This window comes from Gasterosteus aculeatus, chromosome 11 (genome assembly GCF_964276395.1).
Source record: "Gasterosteus aculeatus chromosome 11, fGasAcu3.hap1.1, whole genome shotgun sequence".
Classification (NCBI taxonomy): Eukaryota; Metazoa; Chordata; class Actinopteri; order Perciformes; family Gasterosteidae; genus Gasterosteus; species Gasterosteus aculeatus.
The window spans coordinates 18700981-18714591 of NC_135699.1; the positions used below are offsets into that span (position 1 = coordinate 18700981).

The 13611-nt window shown below is 47.6% G+C and overlaps 1 long non-coding RNA gene across 1 annotated transcript; it reads right to left on the bottom strand.

Annotated features, from left to right (window-relative positions):
- Nucleotides 1-211: 211 nt before the first annotated feature.
- LOC144384628 (uncharacterized) lies at nucleotides 212-13605 on the bottom strand. Its single transcript, XR_013451447.1, has 2 exons — nucleotides 8983-13605; nucleotides 212-7887 (listed from the first exon to the last, which is right to left on the bottom strand). It is a non-coding gene; the product is annotated as an uncharacterized LOC144384628 (long non-coding RNA).
- Between the last annotated feature and the right edge of the window lie 6 nt (nucleotides 13606-13611).

Here is a 13611-nt window from a genome sequence, read left to right on the forward strand (position 1 = left end):
CCTCTCTCCGGTCCCCTTGCTTCGATGTTATTGCATCGTCATACGTCGTGCCGCATTCGCGTTCGCCTCATGTTGTGCGTAGTACGCCTCAATGTCTATGGACTCGCTAGCGGGCTGTGCTAGGATAGCCTCAGTTAGCTTATGGGCCCGCTTAGCATTAGCATTTAGCTCCAGCATGACTTAGCTTTTAGCAAAAAAAACGGAGAAAGGATTGTTCTTTGCCGTTTATTTTTCTTGAGCCCGACAAAACATGAGAATCGTCTTACTGTACATCCAACGTTTCGACCAGGTTTAGGTCTTCTTCAGGGACAATAAACAGCAGTTAGCGGCTACATAACGGGAGCCAAGGACGGGGAGATGTTACTCCACCAACGGTCCAGGAGAGAGAGAGAGAAGAAGAAGCGGAGCCAATGATAATAGAGCTGGGTATGACGACATCCGGTCACCTTCCGGTGTCTCATCTAAAAACACCCTGATAGATACAAACCACTGAAGAATGGGTCCATTGCCCTTCAATGTTGCCTTCAAGCATAAAGTCATCCCTATTGGCGTTATCAATACAGTGCATTATAATAATTATACATTTGTCATACCTTCACCAGAGTTGCAAACATTACTAGGAATCAAATTGTGCTTCATTTTGAGCTACGTCCTGTTTATAAATATGCATAACATTCTGGGAGTTAACTTTGTCTCTTAAATAATTGCAAACAGTATTGTACACACAGATGAAGAATCCTAATAGCAGGAATACATATTAAAGTAGGAAATAGTCCATGTTAGTGGATTGCAGGTGAGTCACTGTGGTTGTGATTAGGGCTTAAAACCTCTGTGGTTAGGCTTAGGGACAGGAACATCGGGGACCGCACAGACGTCCAGCGAAGACAGGACCCAGACCGGCGAGGCACTGGCTGGTTAGGGGTGAAAGGGTTGGGACAGCGGTCCGAAGACCACTGTCGGTGCACGGTCCATCAAACCGGACAGGTCCCGCAGTCCCGAACATCCACGCAGCCTCCTGTTGTCCTCCGTCTCCAGCCTCCAGTTTTCTATTATTAAACTGTTATTTATTTGTTAAAAGTAAACACGAAGCCGTCACCTTCATCAGCAGCCGTCCGTGTTGCGGTTTAGCTGACGCTGCACCTGGAGCGGTCTCAGCGGCGTGGCTCGGTTAGCAGGTCATCGTGTGTGCGTCGTCTCTCTCCTCTCTCCGGTCCCCTTGCTTCGATGTTATTGCATCGTCATACGTCGTGCCGCATTCGCGTTCGCCTCATGTTGTGCGTAGTACGCCTCAATGTCTATGGACTCGCTAGCGGGCTGTGCTAGGATAGCCTCAGTTAGCTTATGGGCCCGCTTAGCATTAGCATTTAGCTCCAGCATGACTTAGCTTTTAGCAAAAAAAACGGAGAAAGGATTGTTCTTTGCCGTTTATTTTTCTTGAGCCCGACAAAACATGAGAATCGTCTTACTGTACATCCAACGTTTCGACCAGGTTTAGGTCTTCTTCAGGGACAATAAACAGCAGTTAGCGGCTACATAACGGGAGCCAAGGACGGGGAGATGTTACTCCACCAACGGTCCAGGAGAGAGAGAGAGAAGAAGAAGCGGAGCCAATGATAATAGAGCTGGGTATGACGACATCCGGTCACCTTCCGGTGTCTCATCTAAAAACACCCTGATAGATACAAACCACTGAAGAATGGGTCCATTGCCCTTCAATGTTGCCTTCAAGCATAAAGTCATCCCTATTGGCGTTATCAATACAGTGCATTATAATAATTATACATTTGTCATACCTTCACCAGAGTTGCAAACATTACTAGGAATCAAATTGTGCTTCATTTTGAGCTACGTCCTGTTTATAAATATGCATAACATTCTGGGAGTTAACTTTGTCTCTTAAATAATTGCAAACAGTATTGTACACACAGATGAAGAATCCTAATAGCAGGAATACATATTAAAGTAGGAAATAGTCCATGTTAGTGGATTGCAGGTGAGTCACTGTGGTTGTGATTAGGGCTTAAAACCTCTGTGGTTAGGCTTAGGGACAGGAACATCGGGGACCGCACAGACGTCCAGCGAAGACAGGACCCAGACCGGCGAGGCACTGGCTGGTTAGGGGTGAAAGGGTTGGGACAGCGGTCCGAAGACCACTGTCGGTGCACGGTCCATCAAACCGGACAGGTCCCGCAGTCCCGAACATCCACGCAGCCTCCTGTTGTCCTCCGTCTCCAGCCTCCAGTTTTCTATTATTAAACTGTTATTTATTTGTTAAAAGTAAACACGAAGCCGTCACCTTCATCAGCAGCCGTCCGTGTTGCGGTTTAGCTGACGCTGCACCTGGAGCGGTCTCAGCGGCGTGGCTCGGTTAGCAGGTCATCGTGTGTGCGTCGTCTCTCTCCTCTCTCCGGTCCCCTTGCTTCGATGTTATTGCATCGTCATACGTCGTGCCGCATTCGCGTTCGCCTCATGTTGTGCGTAGTACGCCTCAATGTCTATGGACTCGCTAGCGGGCTGTGCTAGGATAGCCTCAGTTAGCTTATGGGCCCGCTTAGCATTAGCATTTAGCTCCAGCATGACTTAGCTTTTAGCAAAAAAAACGGAGAAAGGATTGTTCTTTGCCGTTTATTTTTCTTGAGCCCGACAAAACATGAGAATCGTCTTACTGTACATCCAACGTTTCGACCAGGTTTAGGTCTTCTTCAGGGACAATAAACAGCAGTTAGCGGCTACATAACGGGAGCCAAGGACGGGGAGATGTTACTCCACCAACGGTCCAGGAGAGAGAGAGAGAAGAAGAAGCGGAGCCAATGATAATAGAGCTGGGTATGACGACATCCGGTCACCTTCCGGTGTCTCATCTAAAAACACCCTGATAGATACAAACCACTGAAGAATGGGTCCATTGCCCTTCAATGTTGCCTTCAAGCATAAAGTCATCCCTATTGGCGTTATCAATACAGTGCATTATAATAATTATACATTTGTCATACCTTCACCAGAGTTGCAAACATTACTAGGAATCAAATTGTGCTTCATTTTGAGCTACGTCCTGTTTATAAATATGCATAACATTCTGGGAGTTAACTTTGTCTCTTAAATAATTGCAAACAGTATTGTACACACAGATGAAGAATCCTAATAGCAGGAATACATATTAAAGTAGGAAATAGTCCATGTTAGTGGATTGCAGGTGAGTCACTGTGGTTGTGATTAGGGCTTAAAACCTCTGTGGTTAGGCTTAGGGACAGGAACATCGGGGACCGCACAGACGTCCAGCGAAGACAGGACCCAGACCGGCGAGGCACTGGCTGGTTAGGGGTGAAAGGGTTGGGACAGCGGTCCGAAGACCACTGTCGGTGCACGGTCCATCAAACCGGACAGGTCCCGCAGTCCCGAACATCCACGCAGCCTCCTGTTGTCCTCCGTCTCCAGCCTCCAGTTTTCTATTATTAAACTGTTATTTATTTGTTAAAAGTAAACACGAAGCCGTCACCTTCATCAGCAGCCGTCCGTGTTGCGGTTTAGCTGACGCTGCACCTGGAGCGGTCTCAGCGGCGTGGCTCGGTTAGCAGGTCATCGTGTGTGCGTCGTCTCTCTCCTCTCTCCGGTCCCCTTGCTTCGATGTTATTGCATCGTCATACGTCGTGCCGCATTCGCGTTCGCCTCATGTTGTGCGTAGTACGCCTCAATGTCTATGGACTCGCTAGCGGGCTGTGCTAGGATAGCCTCAGTTAGCTTATGGGCCCGCTTAGCATTAGCATTTAGCTCCAGCATGACTTAGCTTTTAGCAAAAAAAACGGAGAAAGGATTGTTCTTTGCCGTTTATTTTTCTTGAGCCCGACAAAACATGAGAATCGTCTTACTGTACATCCAACGTTTCGACCAGGTTTAGGTCTTCTTCAGGGACAATAAACAGCAGTTAGCGGCTACATAACGGGAGCCAAGGACGGGGAGATGTTACTCCACCAACGGTCCAGGAGAGAGAGAGAGAAGAAGAAGCGGAGCCAATGATAATAGAGCTGGGTATGACGACATCCGGTCACCTTCCGGTGTCTCATCTAAAAACACCCTGATAGATACAAACCACTGAAGAATGGGTCCATTGCCCTTCAATGTTGCCTTCAAGCATAAAGTCATCCCTATTGGCGTTATCAATACAGTGCATTATAATAATTATACATTTGTCATACCTTCACCAGAGTTGCAAACATTACTAGGAATCAAATTGTGCTTCATTTTGAGCTACGTCCTGTTTATAAATATGCATAACATTCTGGGAGTTAACTTTGTCTCTTAAATAATTGCAAACAGTATTGTACACACAGATGAAGAATCCTAATAGCAGGAATACATATTAAAGTAGGAAATAGTCCATGTTAGTGGATTGCAGGTGAGTCACTGTGGTTGTGATTAGGGCTTAAAACCTCTGTGGTTAGGCTTAGGGACAGGAACATCGGGGACCGCACAGACGTCCAGCGAAGACAGGACCCAGACCGGCGAGGCACTGGCTGGTTAGGGGTGAAAGGGTTGGGACAGCGGTCCGAAGACCACTGTCGGTGCACGGTCCATCAAACCGGACAGGTCCCGCAGTCCCGAACATCCACGCAGCCTCCTGTTGTCCTCCGTCTCCAGCCTCCAGTTTTCTATTATTAAACTGTTATTTATTTGTTAAAAGTAAACACGAAGCCGTCACCTTCATCAGCAGCCGTCCGTGTTGCGGTTTAGCTGACGCTGCACCTGGAGCGGTCTCAGCGGCGTGGCTCGGTTAGCAGGTCATCGTGTGTGCGTCGTCTCTCTCCTCTCTCCGGTCCCCTTGCTTCGATGTTATTGCATCGTCATACGTCGTGCCGCATTCGCGTTCGCCTCATGTTGTGCGTAGTACGCCTCAATGTCTATGGACTCGCTAGCGGGCTGTGCTAGGATAGCCTCAGTTAGCTTATGGGCCCGCTTAGCATTAGCATTTAGCTCCAGCATGACTTAGCTTTTAGCAAAAAAAACGGAGAAAGGATTGTTCTTTGCCGTTTATTTTTCTTGAGCCCGACAAAACATGAGAATCGTCTTACTGTACATCCAACGTTTCGACCAGGTTTAGGTCTTCTTCAGGGACAATAAACAGCAGTTAGCGGCTACATAACGGGAGCCAAGGACGGGGAGATGTTACTCCACCAACGGTCCAGGAGAGAGAGAGAGAAGAAGAAGCGGAGCCAATGATAATAGAGCTGGGTATGACGACATCCGGTCACCTTCCGGTGTCTCATCTAAAAACACCCTGATAGATACAAACCACTGAAGAATGGGTCCATTGCCCTTCAATGTTGCCTTCAAGCATAAAGTCATCCCTATTGGCGTTATCAATACAGTGCATTATAATAATTATACATTTGTCATACCTTCACCAGAGTTGCAAACATTACTAGGAATCAAATTGTGCTTCATTTTGAGCTACGTCCTGTTTATAAATATGCATAACATTCTGGGAGTTAACTTTGTCTCTTAAATAATTGCAAACAGTATTGTACACACAGATGAAGAATCCTAATAGCAGGAATACATATTAAAGTAGGAAATAGTCCATGTTAGTGGATTGCAGGTGAGTCACTGTGGTTGTGATTAGGGCTTAAAACCTCTGTGGTTAGGCTTAGGGACAGGAACATCGGGGACCGCACAGACGTCCAGCGAAGACAGGACCCAGACCGGCGAGGCACTGGCTGGTTAGGGGTGAAAGGGTTGGGACAGCGGTCCGAAGACCACTGTCGGTGCACGGTCCATCAAACCGGACAGGTCCCGCAGTCCCGAACATCCACGCAGCCTCCTGTTGTCCTCCGTCTCCAGCCTCCAGTTTTCTATTATTAAACTGTTATTTATTTGTTAAAAGTAAACACGAAGCCGTCACCTTCATCAGCAGCCGTCCGTGTTGCGGTTTAGCTGACGCTGCACCTGGAGCGGTCTCAGCGGCGTGGCTCGGTTAGCAGGTCATCGTGTGTGCGTCGTCTCTCTCCTCTCTCCGGTCCCCTTGCTTCGATGTTATTGCATCGTCATACGTCGTGCCGCATTCGCGTTCGCCTCATGTTGTGCGTAGTACGCCTCAATGTCTATGGACTCGCTAGCGGGCTGTGCTAGGATAGCCTCAGTTAGCTTATGGGCCCGCTTAGCATTAGCATTTAGCTCCAGCATGACTTAGCTTTTAGCAAAAAAAACGGAGAAAGGATTGTTCTTTGCCGTTTATTTTTCTTGAGCCCGACAAAACATGAGAATCGTCTTACTGTACATCCAACGTTTCGACCAGGTTTAGGTCTTCTTCAGGGACAATAAACAGCAGTTAGCGGCTACATAACGGGAGCCAAGGACGGGGAGATGTTACTCCACCAACGGTCCAGGAGAGAGAGAGAGAAGAAGAAGCGGAGCCAATGATAATAGAGCTGGGTATGACGACATCCGGTCACCTTCCGGTGTCTCATCTAAAAACACCCTGATAGATACAAACCACTGAAGAATGGGTCCATTGCCCTTCAATGTTGCCTTCAAGCATAAAGTCATCCCTATTGGCGTTATCAATACAGTGCATTATAATAATTATACATTTGTCATACCTTCACCAGAGTTGCAAACATTACTAGGAATCAAATTGTGCTTCATTTTGAGCTACGTCCTGTTTATAAATATGCATAACATTCTGGGAGTTAACTTTGTCTCTTAAATAATTGCAAACAGTATTGTACACACAGATGAAGAATCCTAATAGCAGGAATACATATTAAAGTAGGAAATAGTCCATGTTAGTGGATTGCAGGTGAGTCACTGTGGTTGTGATTAGGGCTTAAAACCTCTGTGGTTAGGCTTAGGGACAGGAACATCGGGGACCGCACAGACGTCCAGCGAAGACAGGACCCAGACCGGCGAGGCACTGGCTGGTTAGGGGTGAAAGGGTTGGGACAGCGGTCCGAAGACCACTGTCGGTGCACGGTCCATCAAACCGGACAGGTCCCGCAGTCCCGAACATCCACGCAGCCTCCTGTTGTCCTCCGTCTCCAGCCTCCAGTTTTCTATTATTAAACTGTTATTTATTTGTTAAAAGTAAACACGAAGCCGTCACCTTCATCAGCAGCCGTCCGTGTTGCGGTTTAGCTGACGCTGCACCTGGAGCGGTCTCAGCGGCGTGGCTCGGTTAGCAGGTCATCGTGTGTGCGTCGTCTCTCTCCTCTCTCCGGTCCCCTTGCTTCGATGTTATTGCATCGTCATACGTCGTGCCGCATTCGCGTTCGCCTCATGTTGTGCGTAGTACGCCTCAATGTCTATGGACTCGCTAGCGGGCTGTGCTAGGATAGCCTCAGTTAGCTTATGGGCCCGCTTAGCATTAGCATTTAGCTCCAGCATGACTTAGCTTTTAGCAAAAAAAACGGAGAAAGGATTGTTCTTTGCCGTTTATTTTTCTTGAGCCCGACAAAACATGAGAATCGTCTTACTGTACATCCAACGTTTCGACCAGGTTTAGGTCTTCTTCAGGGACAATAAACAGCAGTTAGCGGCTACATAACGGGAGCCAAGGACGGGGAGATGTTACTCCACCAACGGTCCAGGAGAGAGAGAGAGAAGAAGAAGCGGAGCCAATGATAATAGAGCTGGGTATGACGACATCCGGTCACCTTCCGGTGTCTCATCTAAAAACACCCTGATAGATACAAACCACTGAAGAATGGGTCCATTGCCCTTCAATGTTGCCTTCAAGCATAAAGTCATCCCTATTGGCGTTATCAATACAGTGCATTATAATAATTATACATTTGTCATACCTTCACCAGAGTTGCAAACATTACTAGGAATCAAATTGTGCTTCATTTTGAGCTACGTCCTGTTTATAAATATGCATAACATTCTGGGAGTTAACTTTGTCTCTTAAATAATTGCAAACAGTATTGTACACACAGATGAAGAATCCTAATAGCAGGAATACATATTAAAGTAGGAAATAGTCCATGTTAGTGGATTGCAGGTGAGTCACTGTGGTTGTGATTAGGGCTTAAAACCTCTGTGGTTAGGCTTAGGGACAGGAACATCGGGGACCGCACAGACGTCCAGCGAAGACAGGACCCAGACCGGCGAGGCACTGGCTGGTTAGGGGTGAAAGGGTTGGGACAGCGGTCCGAAGACCACTGTCGGTGCACGGTCCATCAAACCGGACAGGTCCCGCAGTCCCGAACATCCACGCAGCCTCCTGTTGTCCTCCGTCTCCAGCCTCCAGTTTTCTATTATTAAACTGTTATTTATTTGTTAAAAGTAAACACGAAGCCGTCACCTTCATCAGCAGCCGTCCGTGTTGCGGTTTAGCTGACGCTGCACCTGGAGCGGTCTCAGCGGCGTGGCTCGGTTAGCAGGTCATCGTGTGTGCGTCGTCTCTCTCCTCTCTCCGGTCCCCTTGCTTCGATGTTATTGCATCGTCATACGTCGTGCCGCATTCGCGTTCGCCTCATGTTGTGCGTAGTACGCCTCAATGTCTATGGACTCGCTAGCGGGCTGTGCTAGGATAGCCTCAGTTAGCTTATGGGCCCGCTTAGCATTAGCATTTAGCTCCAGCATGACTTAGCTTTTAGCAAAAAAAACGGAGAAAGGATTGTTCTTTGCCGTTTATTTTTCTTGAGCCCGACAAAACATGAGAATCGTCTTACTGTACATCCAACGTTTCGACCAGGTTTAGGTCTTCTTCAGGGACAATAAACAGCAGTTAGCGGCTACATAACGGGAGCCAAGGACGGGGAGATGTTACTCCACCAACGGTCCAGGAGAGAGAGAGAGAAGAAGAAGCGGAGCCAATGATAATAGAGCTGGGTATGACGACATCCGGTCACCTTCCGGTGTCTCATCTAAAAACACCCTGATAGATACAAACCACTGAAGAATGGGTCCATTGCCCTTCAATGTTGCCTTCAAGCATAAAGTCATCCCTATTGGCGTTATCAATACAGTGCATTATAATAATTATACATTTGTCATACCTTCACCAGAGTTGCAAACATTACTAGGAATCAAATTGTGCTTCATTTTGAGCTACGTCCTGTTTATAAATATGCATAACATTCTGGGAGTTAACTTTGTCTCTTAAATAATTGCAAACAGTATTGTACACACAGATGAAGAATCCTAATAGCAGGAATACATATTAAAGTAGGAAATAGTCCATGTTAGTGGATTGCAGGTGAGTCACTGTGGTTGTGATTAGGGCTTAAAACCTCTGTGGTTAGGCTTAGGGACAGGAACATCGGGGACCGCACAGACGTCCAGCGAAGACAGGACCCAGACCGGCGAGGCACTGGCTGGTTAGGGGTGAAAGGGTTGGGACAGCGGTCCGAAGACCACTGTCGGTGCACGGTCCATCAAACCGGACAGGTCCCGCAGTCCCGAACATCCACGCAGCCTCCTGTTGTCCTCCGTCTCCAGCCTCCAGTTTTCTATTATTAAACTGTTATTTATTTGTTAAAAGTAAACACGAAGCCGTCACCTTCATCAGCAGCCGTCCGTGTTGCGGTTTAGCTGACGCTGCACCTGGAGCGGTCTCAGCGGCGTGGCTCGGTTAGCAGGTCATCGTGTGTGCGTCGTCTCTCTCCTCTCTCCGGTCCCCTTGCTTCGATGTTATTGCATCGTCATACGTCGTGCCGCATTCGCGTTCGCCTCATGTTGTGCGTAGTACGCCTCAATGTCTATGGACTCGCTAGCGGGCTGTGCTAGGATAGCCTCAGTTAGCTTATGGGCCCGCTTAGCATTAGCATTTAGCTCCAGCATGACTTAGCTTTTAGCAAAAAAAACGGAGAAAGGATTGTTCTTTGCCGTTTATTTTTCTTGAGCCCGACAAAACATGAGAATCGTCTTACTGTACATCCAACGTTTCGACCAGGTTTAGGTCTTCTTCAGGGACAATAAACAGCAGTTAGCGGCTACATAACGGGAGCCAAGGACGGGGAGATGTTACTCCACCAACGGTCCAGGAGAGAGAGAGAGAAGAAGAAGCGGAGCCAATGATAATAGAGCTGGGTATGACGACATCCGGTCACCTTCCGGTGTCTCATCTAAAAACACCCTGATAGATACAAACCACTGAAGAATGGGTCCATTGCCCTTCAATGTTGCCTTCAAGCATAAAGTCATCCCTATTGGCGTTATCAATACAGTGCATTATAATAATTATACATTTGTCATACCTTCACCAGAGTTGCAAACATTACTAGGAATCAAATTGTGCTTCATTTTGAGCTACGTCCTGTTTATAAATATGCATAACATTCTGGGAGTTAACTTTGTCTCTTAAATAATTGCAAACAGTATTGTACACACAGATGAAGAATCCTAATAGCAGGAATACATATTAAAGTAGGAAATAGTCCATGTTAGTGGATTGCAGGTGAGTCACTGTGGTTGTGATTAGGGCTTAAAACCTCTGTGGTTAGGCTTAGGGACAGGAACATCGGGGACCGCACAGACGTCCAGCGAAGACAGGACCCAGACCGGCGAGGCACTGGCTGGTTAGGGGTGAAAGGGTTGGGACAGCGGTCCGAAGACCACTGTCGGTGCACGGTCCATCAAACCGGACAGGTCCCGCAGTCCCGAACATCCACGCAGCCTCCTGTTGTCCTCCGTCTCCAGCCTCCAGTTTTCTATTATTAAACTGTTATTTATTTGTTAAAAGTAAACACGAAGCCGTCACCTTCATCAGCAGCCGTCCGTGTTGCGGTTTAGCTGACGCTGCACCTGGAGCGGTCTCAGCGGCGTGGCTCGGTTAGCAGGTCATCGTGTGTGCGTCGTCTCTCTCCTCTCTCCGGTCCCCTTGCTTCGATGTTATTGCATCGTCATACGTCGTGCCGCATTCGCGTTCGCCTCATGTTGTGCGTAGTACGCCTCAATGTCTATGGACTCGCTAGCGGGCTGTGCTAGGATAGCCTCAGTTAGCTTATGGGCCCGCTTAGCATTAGCATTTAGCTCCAGCATGACTTAGCTTTTAGCAAAAAAAACGGAGAAAGGATTGTTCTTTGCCGTTTATTTTTCTTGAGCCCGACAAAACATGAGAATCGTCTTACTGTACATCCAACGTTTCGACCAGGTTTAGGTCTTCTTCAGGGACAATAAACAGCAGTTAGCGGCTACATAACGGGAGCCAAGGACGGGGAGATGTTACTCCACCAACGGTCCAGGAGAGAGAGAGAGAAGAAGAAGCGGAGCCAATGATAATAGAGCTGGGTATGACGACATCCGGTCACCTTCCGGTGTCTCATCTAAAAACACCCTGATAGATACAAACCACTGAAGAATGGGTCCATTGCCCTTCAATGTTGCCTTCAAGCATAAAGTCATCCCTATTGGCGTTATCAATACAGTGCATTATAATAATTATACATTTGTCATACCTTCACCAGAGTTGCAAACATTACTAGGAATCAAATTGTGCTTCATTTTGAGCTACGTCCTGTTTATAAATATGCATAACATTCTGGGAGTTAACTTTGTCTCTTAAATAATTGCAAACAGTATTGTACACACAGATGAAGAATCCTAATAGCAGGAATACATATTAAAGTAGGAAATAGTCCATGTTAGTGGATTGCAGGTGAGTCACTGTGGTTGTGATTAGGGCTTAAAACCTCTGTGGTTAGGCTTAGGGACAGGAACATCGGGGACCGCACAGACGTCCAGCGAAGACAGGACCCAGACCGGCGAGGCACTGGCTGGTTAGGGGTGAAAGGGTTGGGACAGCGGTCCGAAGACCACTGTCGGTGCACGGTCCATCAAACCGGACAGGTCCCGCAGTCCCGAACATCCACGCAGCCTCCTGTTGTCCTCCGTCTCCAGCCTCCAGTTTTCTATTATTAAACTGTTATTTATTTGTTAAAAGTAAACACGAAGCCGTCACCTTCATCAGCAGCCGTCCGTGTTGCGGTTTAGCTGACGCTGCACCTGGAGCGGTCTCAGCGGCGTGGCTCGGTTAGCAGGTCATCGTGTGTGCGTCGTCTCTCTCCTCTCTCCGGTCCCCTTGCTTCGATGTTATTGCATCGTCATACGTCGTGCCGCATTCGCGTTCGCCTCATGTTGTGCGTAGTACGCCTCAATGTCTATGGACTCGCTAGCGGGCTGTGCTAGGATAGCCTCAGTTAGCTTATGGGCCCGCTTAGCATTAGCATTTAGCTCCAGCATGACTTAGCTTTTAGCAAAAAAAACGGAGAAAGGATTGTTCTTTGCCGTTTATTTTTCTTGAGCCCGACAAAACATGAGAATCGTCTTACTGTACATCCAACGTTTCGACCAGGTTTAGGTCTTCTTCAGGGACAATAAACAGCAGTTAGCGGCTACATAACGGGAGCCAAGGACGGGGAGATGTTACTCCACCAACGGTCCAGGAGAGAGAGAGAGAAGAAGAAGCGGAGCCAATGATAATAGAGCTGGGTATGACGACATCCGGTCACCTTCCGGTGTCTCATCTAAAAACACCCTGATAGATACAAACCACTGAAGAATGGGTCCATTGCCCTTCAATGTTGCCTTCAAGCATAAAGTCATCCCTATTGGCGTTATCAATACAGTGCATTATAATAATTATACATTTGTCATACCTTCACCAGAGTTGCAAACATTACTAGGAATCAAATTGTGCTTCATTTTGAGCTACGTCCTGTTTATAAATATGCATAACATTCTGGGAGTTAACTTTGTCTCTTAAATAATTGCAAACAGTATTGTACACACAGATGAAGAATCCTAATAGCAGGAATACATATTAAAGTAGGAAATAGTCCATGTTAGTGGATTGCAGGTGAGTCACTGTGGTTGTGATTAGGGCTTAAAACCTCTGTGGTTAGGCTTAGGGACAGGAACATCGGGGACCGCACAGACGTCCAGCGAAGACAGGACCCAGACCGGCGAGGCACTGGCTGGTTAGGGGTGAAAGGGTTGGGACAGCGGTCCGAAGACCACTGTCGGTGCACGGTCCATCAAACCGGACAGGTCCCGCAGTCCCGAACATCCACGCAGCCTCCTGTTGTCCTCCGTCTCCAGCCTCCAGTTTTCTATTATTAAACTGTTATTTATTTGTTAAAAGTAAACACGAAGCCGTCACCTTCATCAGCAGCCGTCCGTGTTGCGGTTTAGCTGACGCTGCACCTGGAGCGGTCTCAGCGGCGTGGCTCGGTTAGCAGGTCATCGTGTGTGCGTCGTCTCTCTCCTCTCTCCGGTCCCCTTGCTTCGATGTTATTGCATCGTCATACGTCGTGCCGCATTCGCGTTCGCCTCATGTTGTGCGTAGTACGCCTCAATGTCTATGGACTCGCTAGCGGGCTGTGCTAGGATAGCCTCAGTTAGCTTATGGGCCCGCTTAGCATTAGCATTTAGCTCCAGCATGACTTAGCTTTTAGCAAAAAAAACGGAGAAAGGATTGTTCTTTGCCGTTTATTTTTCTTGAGCCCGACAAAACATGAGAATCGTCTTACTGTACATCCAACGTTTCGACCAGGTTTAGGTCTTCTTCAGGGACAATAAACAGCAGTTAGCGGCTACATAACGGGAGCCAAGGACGGGGAGATGTTACTCCACCAACGGTCCAGGAGAGAGAGAGAAGAAGAAGCGGAGCCAATG